This window comes from Plutella xylostella, chromosome 5 (genome assembly GCF_932276165.1).
Source record: "Plutella xylostella chromosome 5, ilPluXylo3.1, whole genome shotgun sequence".
In the NCBI taxonomy this organism is placed as follows: Eukaryota; Metazoa; Arthropoda; class Insecta; order Lepidoptera; family Plutellidae; genus Plutella; species Plutella xylostella.
In genome coordinates this window covers 189,810-206,090 of record NC_063985.1, presented here as the reverse complement: position 1 = coordinate 206,090, position 16,281 = coordinate 189,810, and the positions used below count along the sequence as shown (strand labels likewise).

Genomic DNA, 16,281 nt, shown 5'->3' with positions numbered 1-16,281 from the left:
AGTTGATAGATCTTGCAGTAAACTACAATAGTACCGAGCTAGGAAGTGCTTTTTTGAGCAGAGAGTAGCACAGTCAACAATATAAGGTTTGCAGCACTGCTAAGAATAAAATTCACAGCTTAAATATAACATTTCGTAAAGTTTTCAAGAACAGGGGTATCAATATTTACAATATAAATAAATACACATGCAATGTCATTACATGATACTGGCAGAAATTGTTGGCACACCCGACAGATTGCCATAAAAATGCCATCATAGCGGCAAGATGGCGGCGAAGCAGATCACAGATCATCAGTTGGCAGCAAGTGAAGAAAACTAATGCCTTATTATTATGCCTGTATTCTGTGAAGGAAAGCAGTCTCGTCTGCCATTTAGTCACAACGGTGCAAGGAGCAGTGGACCCCTGGATGTAATAAACATGCCGATGTCTGTGGGCCAATGGAGATTGGAGGATCCAGGTATTTCCTAGTTTTTGTTGATGACTATAAATCTTGATATAATGATTATAATATTTCATATTATCCTTTATCAATTAACCATTATTCAGTTTAAACGCTTTCTCATCTCTAATCATCAATTCATCACATTTCAAACTTTGGATTTGCTATCCAGTCAGCCAACAGTGATTATAAACTCACTGTTCTATCATGCATTGTCCCCAACATAACATCTTCAATGCCTCATTTCCGTGTCAATGTACAGGACATCAACATACCATCTCACATTCAGCTTGCCGATGCTTCAGCGAACCTAGAAATATAGATATTTTACTTGGGTGTGACATCATGTTTCAGATCCTACTGCGTGAGAGACTGCCAGTGATACCAGGTCAGCTGTTTCTACACAACACTCAATTCGGCTACATTGTTGCTGGCACTGCACCATTGAACAGCGAGGGATGTTCATCACTACCAAGTAACTTTTGCAAGTCAGTATCTGAGGCTGTCTCAACAGAGTCTTTAAATAGGAAAATAGATATGTTCTGGGAATGTGAGCAGGTACCTGAAAAAGGGAACTATATTCCTACTGAATTAAATCCAGCTGACTGTCTGTCAAGAGGTGTAGATCCTCACAGTCTACTGAATAATCAATTTCATGAAACTGAATTCAAACATAGTGTAGAATCAGTAAATGTGCTTCAGAACTTACCTGAGTTAAAGTGTGAGGCTGAGAAAACAAATATGATACATGCTTAGAGTATATAGATACATGCAATCGGTTTAATATAACCATAAGCCCATAAGCAGTTTATTTGGTTCTTTATGATTGGCTTTGCAGACATACCATCCCATTGTCAGCTTGCCTTCTTACATCTCTTCTTATATCTTTATTTAATATTTTTTTTCTTCTAAATTTCAGCTTTCCTATTTTTTCGGGAATACCGCCGCTGCCCCCGGGCCATGCCTCTATAATGAGAAGGTAAGTGTAGAAATACATTATTTTAAAACAATAAAGTCATTTAAATGATATTGAAACTGAAGACCAGCATAATGCATAGGAAAGCCAAATAAATAAAATCATGGTGCAGCACATCCTGTATCAGGGCCTCTAGTACGGGTTTTGCAATTTACGTAAACGAAAATTTTTTTGTTTTCTTCTGTCACCTGCATAGATTATCTGTCAAAAGTTTCATGATAGTTTCCGCTAGAGGCGCCACTTTGTTTGCGAGAAAACTGAAACTTTTATAGTTTTTAGTTCACACAGCAATGTTATTTATTTGGCACGCCTATTTATTAATGTATCGTTTCTTGCCAACAGATCACCTGGGTGAAGATGACGATGCAACATCGACATGTCGAAGTACCCAGCGAATGTGACGACAAAACTACTAAATGGATTTTGATCAACAGACAACCTGGATAGGCAACTTTTTAAAAATCCTAGAATCACTACCAGAAAACTTTTTAGCTCTAAGTTTTATTTTAACAGTTACTAGAAAATAAAACCGAGAGCATGTTAAATAAAACAAACCAACACCTATCCCAAAAGAAATGGTAGAAACATAATCAACAAAATATATCATACAGGTTACCAGATAAGGCAAGTAATAATGAAAAATAATTTATCTATCTTTTATCATTGCATGTTATTGTTATAATGTATTTCTACCTATGGGTACAATAGTGGGAGTAGCCTGTATTTATAGTTGGTGAACAAATTGCTTGCTAATGATAAGGCACGGAATTAAAAGGGACAGTCAGAATTGATGGAGCATTTACAACGTAGGTAAACAAATTCCTACACATATCTCAAGTCCTACATATTCAGAGACAGTCATATAAGGGAATGACTGTTTATAACCACAATAGCCGAAACTGATGTGGCATTTCTCAAAAATTAAACCGGGGGAAATTACAAAGATCTTATCAATGCTATGTAAAAATTGGATATTATCTATTAAGTTTTGTATTGACTTACCTGTAATTCTATTGTACACAAGCACCAAAACAAAACCAAAAGCTAGTAACTTTTTACAAACACTCAGCACCAAAAACAGCACAACGAAACGAAGAGGCTCTTGTTAGCACTGACAGTTCCGTTCCGTTCGCAGGTCGATCGACTCGAATGCGAATGCGCAATGTTTTGACTATGCGCATTGACCTTCATTAATGCCATGCGCACTAATTATTTCCAATATTGTAGTTTAATAATTGAATTAGCAGAATATTTAACAAGACAGAAATTAAAACCCTAAAGAATACGTATGTTTATAAAAATGAAAACAGCTGTATTTATTTTAACTCTTTGGACACATGGCGCCATCTGTTGCCGAGTAGCGGTAATAATAGCGACACCTGTTGTCGAGTAGTAGTAACAATGAGTTAGTGCAGTGAGAGTGAAGTGAACGTAACAATTATATTATTTATATATATTTTAATATTTATAGGTTCTATTTAAGTTTAGGTTTATTAGTAGATCACATTTTATTCTGTTTTATTTAATAAAGTATGCTCTTACTTAAAAGAGCTATGATATAATTCAAGCTATCGATTTTAACTGTTACTTGTATCCATATTCTGATTGATAAATAATAAATTTAGAAATATCATTGTGATTTTAATCATACCTACTTATAACAATATAAAATAATTTAACATGATTGTGTTGATGTAGTTTCTAATGTGGATTTGTATACTTAAAATAAAATAAATTTGTCTTGGCATCTTTTATTTACCTACATATTAAGAACCCAAAATAAGTCTGTAATATAACTGGTTACATTCATTACTGTATGTATTTTTAAAAGTAACCATCATTAAAATAAAAAAAATAAAAAAGATCTTTAGTTGCTTTAGTTAGATTCGATCCACAGACCACAGGGATCTAGTTCGAGGCTGTAACCAACTGGGCTGAGGTGCTGATAATTGTTTTAGTGAAAAATTCCTTCAGTTTCTTCCCTAGCCGACAACTTACTTAATACATATTTCAGATGCTTACACTTTTCATTATTTTGAAGTCCCTTGACCATATACGTACATAAAGTAGTTATTGCTACGATCTATATACCATCGTCTATCCATTACATACACTCGATGAGTGGTAGATTTAGTTCTTATCAAGTTTTAACTTGATTAACATAACATAATATTTTCCTATATGGGCGACTATTTTTTCATGATTATGAAGAAATAACCCATTGTGGCGGATTACTGTTAGCACTACATGCTAGAGAATACTTCAATGAACTTATAGACATACAACACATTTACTAACGTGCTCCGAGAGATTAATTACGTCACAATTACATTATATAGCGACATAACCGCAAATATGAGCGACAATTTTTTCATGATTTTGAAGAACAAGCAAATCTACCCAAATTCTGTTAGCACTAGATGCTAGAGAATATTTCAATGAACTTATAGACATATATCACATTTACCAACGTGCTCCGAGAGATTAATTACACCACGATAAATTTACGGCTTCTTTGCGCAATTTGCTGTACAATGTATTCAGGCGCTTTCTCTTTGATTGATTATTTTGAAGTCAATTGAGCAAACACAAAGATGACATATATAGATTTATAATGTATTTACCATCGTCTATCCGTTATTTACACACTCATGTGGGTAGATTTAGTTGTAATTTTTTTTTAATGAGTGACATTAACTTGTAATGTAATTAATCTGCCGGAGCACTCTGAATGGTGTAATAGTAGTTAGTAAGTTAATTGCAGCATCCCCTAGCATGTAGTGATAACAGAATTTTGCTACTTTTTCTTATTTCTTCATAATCATGAATAATATTTGGCCGTATTGAGTGTCCTTATAATTAATAATTTTGACTAATTTCGAGCACACTGTTAAATGTGTAATATGTATATAGGTTCATTGCAGCATCCCCTAGCATGTAGTGATAACAGAATTTTGCTACTTTTTCTTATTTCTTCATGATCATGAAAACAAATTCACTCATACAAAAAATTTGCTTCTGCTGCTATCAACTGCTGCTATTCAACTCAATCAACAAAATCTTTAGTATTGGTGGTCAACCAAGCCACTGACTACATGCCACACAGTCGTGAAAGCCCGGAACATCTACATAGAAGTAGGATGTAGTAAACAGTTTAGCGGGTTGATATTTTAGTTGGCGCAAGCAAACAACCAGACGCTGTTTGACTTATGAATAAAAGCAGTTTCTCGATGCAAAGTTCGCTAACCCAGTACTTACTTACTGCTAAGTTATTGAAACAAACAATCGCGCTTCTAGATAATTTTACTCAACACGGACTCCTGAGAAGTGAACTATATTATGTTGTGTAGAGCCAAGTTATACTAAATAAGGAACAATTATTTTCAATTACTGAAAAAAATATAACAACACAGCATTGTAAAAATAAACAACAATAAATCAGGACCGACATGGCAGCGCAGGCTCGCGGGCAACAATTTGAATGAAATATGGGGGCGGTATATTAGTGCATTTAATTACAGTCTGTCAGTTGACGGCACCGGCACAGCGCAGTTACGTGGAGTGGCGCAGTTTTGCAATTAACTCAAAAGCTTGGCTATTATAAGTTTGACGTATGTGTAGGTCTGCTTGTATTGATGTAACCGCCCAAAACGGATAAACCGTAATGAAGAGGTCATCCTAACTAATATTATAAATGCGAAAGTAACTGTGTCTGTCTGTCTGTCTGCTGTCTGTCTGTTACTCTTTCACGCCAAAACTACTGAACGGATTTGAATGAAATTTGGTATACATACGGTCTAGACCCCGGGAAAGAACATAGGCTACTTTTTATCCCGGAATTCCCACGGGAAAACTTTTTAAGGCGAAGCGAAGCGCGCGGGAACAGCTATTTTGTTATAATTGTCAGGATGTTCATCTGTCAGGCAGGTACTAAAGCAAGCTAGTGTACGAGTTCTGAATCACTTATTCAGGCATGTGGCGATTTTCACGGCATCTGACCGATGACTAGATTCAAGAAGCAGGTAGGCAACTATTTCAACTATCCTCTTTAAAGAACTACCTCTAACAGTGACCGCATGTTTGTTGGTGGTGATTCTCATCATTGCTCAGCATGTTCAGTATCAGCACTGCAGTGGCCTGCGCTGTGGCGGCCGCGGCGCGGTGTACAATACAGCGGAACCTCGCTTCCGCCTTGCGCCGGAACACAGAGCAGCGTCACTATAGCGCGCTGTGGCTGTAGCTACAGGTATCTAGTGCTACGTGAAAACGTATACAGCTATAGAGTATCTGTTTTTGCACTGTATAATGGTTTTCTTTTTGTAGGTAGGTATATTGTTTTTATAGTATTCACGGTATACATACAGTTCTTAGAAGTGAATTGAAATTGTTTTGCTAAAATATTTCTGCGTATTGTGTTGGATTCGTCAGGTAGGTTTCATAAAATATGAAGTTTCAGTACATGAATCATTCATGTACACTGGTTTGCTATTTCCGATTAAAATTAATATCAATACGCTAAATTTTAGCGGCTAAAACGTCCAGAGCAAATTAATTACAACTCACATAATAATTATAAACGTATCTCTCAAAGCCCTAAAATTCAATGAACTATGAATTTGTGTCCCCTCTGGCTAAACCTGGTGGTAAACGTGAAAATGTTCATATTTATAGTGAGTTCGTATATTCACTATGGAAGTGTTGTGTGTTCGTATGTATAGTCGGTACTTCGGCTGGCAATTAGCGGCGAAGCGCGTGTAATGGCGCCTGCAGCGAGCTGCTCTTCAATTAATACATCACTATATTGGGCATGAACGGCGAATATTTTAAATAAATAAGAATTTAAATAACATTTCAGGATCTTTTTTATAAGAGCACTTTTTGATGCTGGTATTTTAAACCAGCCGGTTCAAGCTCGATTTAAAAAGTTTTAAATGCGTAAGCAGAGTATGGTGTTAAATATCGGCACATATTATATACATTTTATCGCGCCAGCTCCAACTACCATACGTTTTTATCGAGAGAGTTTCGATATTAATCAATAGTTTACGTAATCAAGTTGTTGATTCATTTGAAATAATTGACTATTATTTGCGGTAAGCTGAATATGCATCATAAAACTTAATTGCATTTCGCCGCCCCCCGTGGTGTCCACGACGTGGTTCAGGTGAATTAAAGCTCGAATCGAAACCGAAATGAGATTTTGTGGACAATCCCATTAACTATGAGTAAATTGACTGGACCGGTGTGGGCGCCGCCGCCACCGCCGCCGCCCCGGCCTTACCTCCACCGCCGCCGGCGCTGCCCTTCGGAAATATACTCGAGAGCAATGAAAAAGTTCCAGTGATAAAACACCACATTACTGCTAAACGGAAAAGGCTAGCGTAATAACTATTGCCAGCAAAAACTCTAAAAGATTTGTAAGTGTATACAGAGTTCAATTATTACATCATTGACATAATACTCGTAATATAATCATTGTATTAGGTAGGTACTCACTTACATGCTTAAACTTTCATTTCAAATAATAATGAAAGTGCATACTTAGCTATTTTTGTAATTAAGATTATTTAAACAATAAATGTTAGCTTCTACCTAGTTAAAGATTAAATAGATAGCTGGTTGAAGGAAACCTGAAACCTAAACTCTGTTCCTGTATTACCATTAAGCATTTAGCTCCAAGTTGTATCTTCAACTGCAACTCTCGTTGATGCCAACTAAGTTTAATCGAACATTGCTAATCTTCAGATTCAGTTGAGCTCTCAGATTTAAGTTCAAATAGTTAGATAACAACTATTTCGTATTTAACATGCTGTTAGTGTAAGTTAGTTCATTTTGGAATGTTCTCTTTATTAAAATTACCTCATTCATACTTCACTTCATATATACTTAAACAACTTGCTAAATTCTTCGTAAACACATGCAAATTAGAAGTAAAATCTTACTTAAACGTATGTTTTCAGTACTTTTTAGTGTATTTGTGAAGGAGTTAAATGAAGAGAGAGCTATTAAGAGCTACTTCCACATTGTATGATTCTTACCTCTGATACCATCACAATCATACGAGACTGGCTGGGTCTGGCTGTGCTCGGCGGGAGCGCGGGGACACAGCGCGCGGATATTAGCAAAGTTCCGCAGATGCCATCCGCTGATTAGCCGCAAGTTGCAACAGCTCACTGAACACCTATTCACTACGACAAGGAGGCCTTATCTTTGTAAAGTTTGCTTGTTTTATAAGGATTTGATTCAATGAACAACACTTAGGTATACTTATAACCTATTAATACAACTATAATAATATATGTTTAGTAACGGGTACACTACAGAATTCCGAATTACTTTTTTACGAATATGAAAATAACGATTTTTTTAATTTCGAATTTCATAGTTCCGAATAATTCACAATCCCGAATTTTAAGTTTCCGAATAACGAAAATCACGAATTGTTTATAAACGAAATTTCAAACAACACATTTATTAAAATGACGAAAGTCAATTTTCCGAATATTATTATGTCGATGTTTCAAAATTACGATTTTTTATTATATCAAATTGTTAAAATTACGAATCCCGAAGTTTTAATATTCCGAAAATACAAATTCCCGAATGTTTCTTAGTTAACAAGAAATGGTTATATGAATAATGCAGCATGCAGCATAATGCGTATAAAAACAATATTTTTTAAGCTATATTATGTGAAACGCTCCGCTCCGCTTCGCTGCGCTCCGCTTTGTTTTTTGATATCTATGTGCACCTAACACGCTCCTCCTCGCTTTGCTCGTCGTCGCACCTATCTTTAGGTTTAGGTCCTAAGGTTTTTAAGTTTAAACACCATAAAAATCCTAGCAATTGTTTTGCTCTAAATTTGAAATGCTCCGCTCCGCTTCGCTGCGCTCCGCTTTGTTTTTCGATATCTATGTGCACCTAACACGCTCCTCCTTGCTTTGCTCGTCGTCGCACCTATCTTTAGGTTTAGGTCCTAAGGTTTTTAAGTTTAAACACCATAAAAATCCTAGCAATTGTTTTGCTCTATATTTGAAACGCTCCGCTCCGCTTCGCTGCGCTCCGCTTGGTTTTTCGATATCTATGTGCACCTAACACGCTCCTCCTCGCTTTGCTCGTCGTCGCACCTATCTTTTGGTTTTGGTCCTAAAGTTTTACAGACGTTTATGTTTTTTTGTCAAAATCACGAATTATCATATTTCCGATCGGGATTTGACTTTTTCGTGATTATAATAAATCGGTATTTTATTTTTCGTATATTAAAGTAATCGTATTTTTTAACATTCGTATATTTAACAATCGTAATAACAATATTCGTGATTATAATATTCGAAATTATAATTTTCGTGATTATTATAATTCGGTATTTTAAAAAATCGGTATTGCAATATTTCGTAAATTACATATTCGGGGTTATCAAATTCGGAAAAAAGTTTTTCGGAATATTTGGGTGTTCCCGTTTAGTAACAAATATGCTACTGACCCAATTTCTCCTAAATTATTTACGGCTCTCCTTGAAACTATATTCAGGAATATGAATATTGAGGACCAAAGCTTCGGAATCAATATTAACGGCGAGAGACTTACACACTTGAGATTTGCAGATGACATCGTCATTTTAGCGGAAAATCACAAGGATATACAGGCGATGCTAACCAAGCTTGATACCGAAAGTCAGAAAGTAGGCCTCTACATGAACCCGACAAAAACCAAAGTAATGACAAACGGAATAACGAAGCCCATCTACATAGATAGCGGCATCATAGATTATGTACCAGATTATATACAGGGTGGCCTAAAGAGTGACGTCCAAAGGAAAATGTTTGATTCCTTAGGTCAAGGGGTAGCCAAATCACCCCCATGTATGTTCAGCAATTTTTAGTAGTTTAGGAGTTATGATTTTTTTTCCAATTTTTCTACGAAAATCGACCTCAGTGGATTAATTATGTTTTATTATTTTTTGGATAACTTTTTTAAAGCATTTTTTATTTTTGTGTCATCCTCTTAAGTTGTTCTTTTAAGCATAAAAGTTTCAGCTTCCTAGCTGTAATGTAAGTTAGTTATTTTTTTATCGAAAGTTCGAATTATATCATCGAGCTAGACTGCTCTGAATTTTCTACTTGAAATTAAAAATTGAAAAAGATATTCTCATGGTCCCTTATTAATTTTAAAAACTCCGCAAGGTTCCAAAATTACATAAAAATAAAAATAAACTATTGCTTAATACGGTATTATTTGCAGAAAAAAGCCTTCAAAGGTACCTGGGTGGAAATTACCTAATTAGTAAATTGTTTCAGAAAGTTGAAATATTCCTGTTATGTCATTACTAAGGACTAATTAAGTTAGAAAATGTATCAAATTAAAGGGAAAATTAAATTATTTTTTTTTTTAAATTTACGTTACATTTTTGAATGTAAATTCTTAGAAAAATGTTTTAGTCTGAGTAGTAAGATTTATGAGATAATTTTTTATTAATAATAAGTAAATAAACTCTAATAATTATTTTACACATTTACTCACAATAAATTTTCTAAATGGCGACCTCCCATAGCAATACACAACCTACATCTACGCAAGAAATTTTCTTTTAGTCAAAAAAGTGACAAATGTAAAAAATATGACATTTGTCAAAAGGTTAAACATGTTAAAAAAGTACCTTTTCTCAAAAATGTGACATCTGTCAAAAAGTTACATCTGAATGAAACAGAGAAGCGTATAGGCGACTTAAATAAAATTTCTTGCGTAGATGTAGGTTGTGTATTGCTATGGGAGGTCGCCATTTTGAAAATTTATTGTGAGTAAATGTGTAAAATAATTATTAGAGTTTATTTACTTATTATTAATAAAAAAATTATCTCATAAATCTTACTACTCAGACTAAAACATTTTTCTAAGAATTTACATTCAAAAATGTAACGTAAATTAAAAAAAAAGTAAATAATTTAATTTTCCCTTTAATTTGATACATTTTCTAACTTAATTAGTCCTTAGTAATGACATAACAGGAATATTTCAACTTTCTGAAACAATTTACTAATTAGGTAATTTCCACCCAGGTACCTTTGAAGGCTTTTTTCTGCAAATAATACCCTATTAAGCAATAGTTTATTTTTATTTTTATGTAATTATGGAACCTTGCGGAGTTTTTAAAATTAATAAGGCACCATGAGAATATCTTTTTCAATTTTTAATTTGAAGTTGAAAATTTAGAGCAGTCTACCTCGATGATATAATTCGAACTTTCGATAAAAAAATAACTAACTTACATAACAGCTAGGAAGCTGAAACTTTTATGGTTAAAATAACAACTTAAGAGGATGACATAAAAATTAAAAATGTTTAAAAAAAGTTATCCAAAAAATAATAAAACATAATTAATCCACTGAGGTCGATTTTCGTAGAAAAATTGGAAAAAAAATCATAACAACTAAACTACTAAAAATTGCTGAACATACATGGGGGTGATTTGGCTACCCCTTGACTTAAGGAATCAAACATTTTCCTTTGGACGTCACTCTTTGGGCCACCCTGTATACTTAGGTCAGACTATATCATTTCAAAATCCCATGAACAAAGAAATTGACAGAAGAATAGCATCAGCGTGGAAGAGATATTGGTCAAACAAAGATGTCTTCAAAAGCAACCTGCCAGTAAATCTTAAGAAAAAAATAATGGATAACACCATCCTACCCGCATTATTATACGGATGTCAGACATGGTCACTTACAAAAAACATAGTACGTAAAATTATTACATTCCAAAGGGCTACAGAGAGATCCATGCTCGGGCTAAAACTTCAAGACAGAGTCAAAAATGCAGAAATACGACGCATAACCAAAATAACAGATGCAGTAGATATGCTCTGCAGACTGAAATGGAAATGGGCCGGGCACGTAGCAAGGACCACTGATGGACGATGGAGCGAGCGCATTCTCCACTAGTACCCGAGAGACACGACCAGACCACCTGGGCGCCCGAAGAGACGCTGGTGCGACGACATCGTGGAGATAGCCGGCAATACCTGGACAAGACGAGCTAAGGACCGACGAGATTGGCAAACTATGGAGGAGGCCTATACCCAACTATGGGTGACCAAATAAAACATTATGTTTATTTAATTAATGCATGCACTACACCTTTAATATAAATTATATTTCTATAATCTTTCTATAATATCTTTATTAAGTAAGTTAGATGTTAATTATTTAATCTTAATGATATTATCTGAATAAATGAATACTTATATAATTAATAAATAAAAAAATGAAATAATTAATAATAATAGTTGTAAGTTGTAAATTAAGAATTTTGTTATATATATGATGCATGTATGAAAATAACTTAATTATTTGGAAATAGGTAAATGGCTTTTGTATTTGTATTTGTAACAAATATGTTTAGTTAGTGATGCGGATTTAATAATTGTAATTTTTAGATGTTCCAAAAATAAGTAATTTTTCGTGGGTCATGCGAAACAGGGTACTATTTCCCGCAATCTATTCAGCTAGCGGTATGCTATGCACCAATAATAATATTATAACGGCGTGGCGCATGATGATAGCTCGGCGGTGGACTCCGCGCGGATATGAGCAAAGTTCCGCAGATGCAATCAGTTGATTAGCCACAAGTCGCTCACTTCAGCCATTCACAGCGATCAATCTGAACAATGGTATTATAGGAAACGTTGTCAGTCGCTTCCCAAGATGAAAGTTATGTAGATATAAAGACATGACATGTTTTTTTCTATAATAATATCATAATAAAAATTATAAGTAAAACCTGACCTTGACCTTGTAAGTATAACAAAAATAAACTTATCAGTTTTGACGATAGATCTTTGTTTACAGAATAAGCTCCTGAAATATATACCTTTATCAAATTCCATTATTGTTCAATAGAGCTAAGTGCGAGCTAAGTTTGCGCGCGGCAAGCGTTCATTGCATTAGCGTGAGAAGTTATTAGTGATATGAGGTAATCTCTGATATTTCATGTTAATTTCAGCTTAAATGAAGTATAAAATACTTCCTGCATAGCACAGTTATTTCGAAGAGATTCCGAAGCATATTAATGATCAATCATCATCACATATTATACGTGCAATCGTTGGGTTATTCGTAACCTAATATATTTCTGAAGATTAAATTTAGGAATGTAGAACTTTGTAACAAAACGGAGTTGCATTATTCTCTGAATATACCCATAGGTTCTTATCTACTTATAGAGGTCTAGATATAACCCACAGCTGCTCTAGTTAATATTCGGGGCCGTCATAAACAGCGTGAATGGCAAACAATCGGTCGTATTTGAATATTCCGTGAAGCCAGCCCAGCCGGCGGATGACATAATGCATATTAAATTCATATCGCAGTTCATAATCGGTTGAGTTCTCGCAATCACAAGGTGAGCCGGCGGTAGCGGCGGCGGCGGGGCGGCCCGCGGGACACATACGGGGAAACACATCATAGCACCACTTGCTTACTCTCATCGTTTGAAATTTACCGTTACGATGTAAGGATTAAAGATTGTTATCCTGGACGTGAAATATTTGAGTGAAACATATACGGTACATTTTGTTGTAGAAATAACTTGAAATATGAATCACACCGTTATTAATACGATAAAGTACACAAGTAACAAAAACACTTCCGAGAACACACTGTTGACTTGTTCGCCATTTTATCATTAAGGCGGGTGATAACATGAGACTAAATAAACAAAATTATCGTTATCATGAGCTTAAAAGGAATTATTCTTAGCTGCTCAGTACCTTATTCTCATTACAGACAGTAGTTATCCTAACATACTCGTAATTGGCATTATATAATTATGTATATTATGTGTACCTACGTATTTACTTTAGCGTTATATAACAAACACTGGTTAATATTATAGACTAGATACCTATTTAGTCTAGCAATCTAATTCACTAATTGAGGCCACGCGTGCTGTATTAAGTGGCGTATAGGTAATCCAAACGGTAGGTTTCATATTTTACTCAGAATTAGGTACTTGCCGTGAAATTTACATTGATCCTATATTTGAAAATGTGTTTCAAGATTTTCTACGAACTGCAGCGTTATTTACGCTAAGTATATCATTATTTTATTACTTTTGAAATTACTAGTTTTTCCTGCGAGCTTCACTTTGTCTTAAAAAAAATCCTGTAAAAATTCCTGTGAGGGTGTCAGTTATAACTATAACATGCAACATTTCTTAAAAAGTATTTAGCCATTTCATTGTGAATTTGTGACAGAGTGACAAACATGTATTCATCCATCCATCCATGCTTACAAATGTTCACATTTATATTATTTATATTATTAGGAACTAAAAATATACAGCCTGCTATCTGACGTAGTGTGGCCCCAGCACTACCTAGGTATATCGTCCATTACTGCACTTTGAGCTGGCTGGGACTGCTCCTCGCTGAGCCGCCGCTACCCAGAACCCGAGTAGTTATCTGTAACAGACTAAGCCGGCTCACCCGTGTTCCATTACCGCGCTAACAGGGGCAGCTTAGCCGACCGCCGAGTTTGGCTCAGCCCTGTATGCTGCGTTTATTACTAGCAAGGTTTATTATGATTAATGGTAAGGGGTGTTAGTGGTATAAATTGAGGGATGCGACAGTAATTTAGTCTAAACGCATGTATTGTATGTATCTTGTAAGTAATTAATTATGAAATGTAGTTTATTTCTTAGTTTACTAGTGTACTGTATATGCTACAGTGAGCGGTATAACTGGTATGTAGGGTAGTTCATCAGCTCAGCTCAGCTAATCCCGCCTGAGCCGAAAGTGCCCAGCGCGAGGGAATTTACTTTCGTTAGTTGGGAAATTAATAGCTAACTGGTAAGAAGGAACGCTACTTAGTTAGCATCTTTTTACAGAAACTATATAGGTACATATAAGATATTTAACATTATAATTTAATAAAGTGACAGCCCCAGATGGAATATTTAACAGCAATTTATCCTATTTTAATTTTTGACGAGTAAAAAGCTGATTTACCGTACCATATTTGAAACGATTGGTTTCTACGAACGCATATTTGCTCTCGATTACAGATATAAAAATGGAATCTATGATTCTCATTATAAGGTCCGTTTCCCGTCGTCTGTTATCGTAACAAGATGTCAGAGGCAGGCGGCGGAGGATTAGAATACCGGGACATGGAACATCGAGGAATTATACTCTACTGGGGTATTCATAGGTATATCTATTCAATACAGGATGTTGCATAAGTTGTATAGTGCGCTGAAAAAGAGTGACTCAAGGAAGTCGTAGAGAGCGACAGGGCAATCAACAACTTACCATAGTAAAAAGTCAAGTGACCAAAAAACGCGAATTTTCATATGAAAGATGACTATATAAACCTCAACTTGTTTTCGAAGTATGATAGGTGTATATTATGTAGTTGTTATACAAGTGACTGTTCGTGGTACGACAGATGCCGCGTCATCAGAGTAGCATCGGGCGCGCTTCCCGCAGTACGCATCCACTTTGAATAAGACGATTATAAACTTAGGTACGTGGCGTACATGTAGATTACGTGAGTGAGCCGCTCGCGGGGGGCGTTCGGGGGCGCGGGGCGGGGCGGGGGGTGTAGGGTAATCTGCCGAAGCTCCCAAGTCCCAACTCTCTGTAGTTGCACTGTGACCGAGTCGGTTTCATGCGTAGCGTTTGTATCCCTTTTTTACTTAGGTTAAGACTAGCCTACCAGGTACTTTGGAATGCATCTCTAACGAAAGTTTTACTTTAACGATAGTATTTTTGAGAGACGATATAGGTATTTGAATGCATTATACATTATCATGCATAATGACGTTATTGAATTAAGCAGCATCGGCTTAGTTTGAATTATTGATATGTTTGAGGCCGACCTCATTTGGGTCAATGAAGCGGTCAAACGTGCGTTTGCGTTCACTGAGTCTCTTTGTAGCGGCGTTCGGAGAGTGATAGCCGCCTTGTTTGTGTACTGACTATGTCAACTCCTCTGTGGTCTGCAAGACTAGTGACTGTTACTCCTTACAGTGTTATCGTAGGACCTGAGATCAGTAATTAGCTTAACTCAAGAAAAACGTCATTTTTCATTAAGGTGGTAGAAACCAGCGATACGATAGTAAAGTTATAAAATATTATAATATGCACAGGTACCTAGTATCATTATAGTAGTGTATGCTTACAATTTATAGTACAATGCGTCGCAGGCGTAGAAAAACTCGCAAGTATCCATAAGTTTCGTCATCTATCATAGCTTTGCCAAATGTCAAAATTTATTCTTCATTAGGTTTTCTGATAAAAGTCCCTTCCTTCTTTGAATCACATTGTAGACCAATGTCCGGGAGTTACCCAGATAGTAAAGTTGTTTACAAAATAATAATATACTTCACTACGTATATACCTAGTTAACCTAACTTGTTACTAAAACATACTAGTATACATAAATAATTATATTACGAATTAACTACATTGAACACCAAATACATAATGAGTATTGTATGCCCAGTTTTTTTCTCTATCGGAAAAATATTATTTCCGAAACCTTGTTTCTTGGGAAAAACTGTTCAGTTTGATCAGTAGACCACGAAGTACATTTATCGGAAGTTTACAGTTTTCACTTGATTTCAACCTTGTATTTCCTAATTTATGGATATTGGGGATAGATTTAACGGAAAAAAACTAAATACCTGCGTAAGTAAAAAAAAAACAAAAGAGCTCTTAATTTCTTAGCGTCTTTGTTTTCCTATGATTAAAGCATTACCGAGAAACGCTGTCCAGAATGTACGCGCGATAACAACCTTGTTGCGATAACCTGCGACCCGGCCCCTGTGCGGAGGCGATATAAGAGGGTGGCTGACCCTGGA

The 16,281-nt window shown here is 35.5% G+C and overlaps 2 long non-coding RNA genes across 3 annotated transcripts; one reads left to right on the top strand and one right to left on the bottom strand.

The window, feature by feature from the left end:
* Positions 1–309: 309 nt before the first annotated feature.
* LOC125491358 lies at positions 310–2,286 on the top strand. The gene is made up of 4 exons (XR_007268263.1): positions 310–461; positions 798–931; positions 1,363–1,422; positions 1,762–2,286. It is a non-coding gene; the product is annotated as an uncharacterized LOC125491358 (long non-coding RNA).
* LOC125491359 lies at positions 641–3,297 on the bottom strand. Of its 2 annotated transcripts, none has more exons than XR_007268264.1 (3): positions 2,422–3,297; positions 1,153–1,409; positions 641–753 (listed from the first exon to the last, which is right to left on the bottom strand). It is a non-coding gene; the product is annotated as an uncharacterized LOC125491359 (long non-coding RNA). The 2 variants fall into 2 exon arrangements; XR_007268265.1 differs by having other exon boundaries at positions 1,288–1,409; positions 2,422–3,289.
* Positions 3,298–16,281: the final 12,984 nt, after the last annotated feature.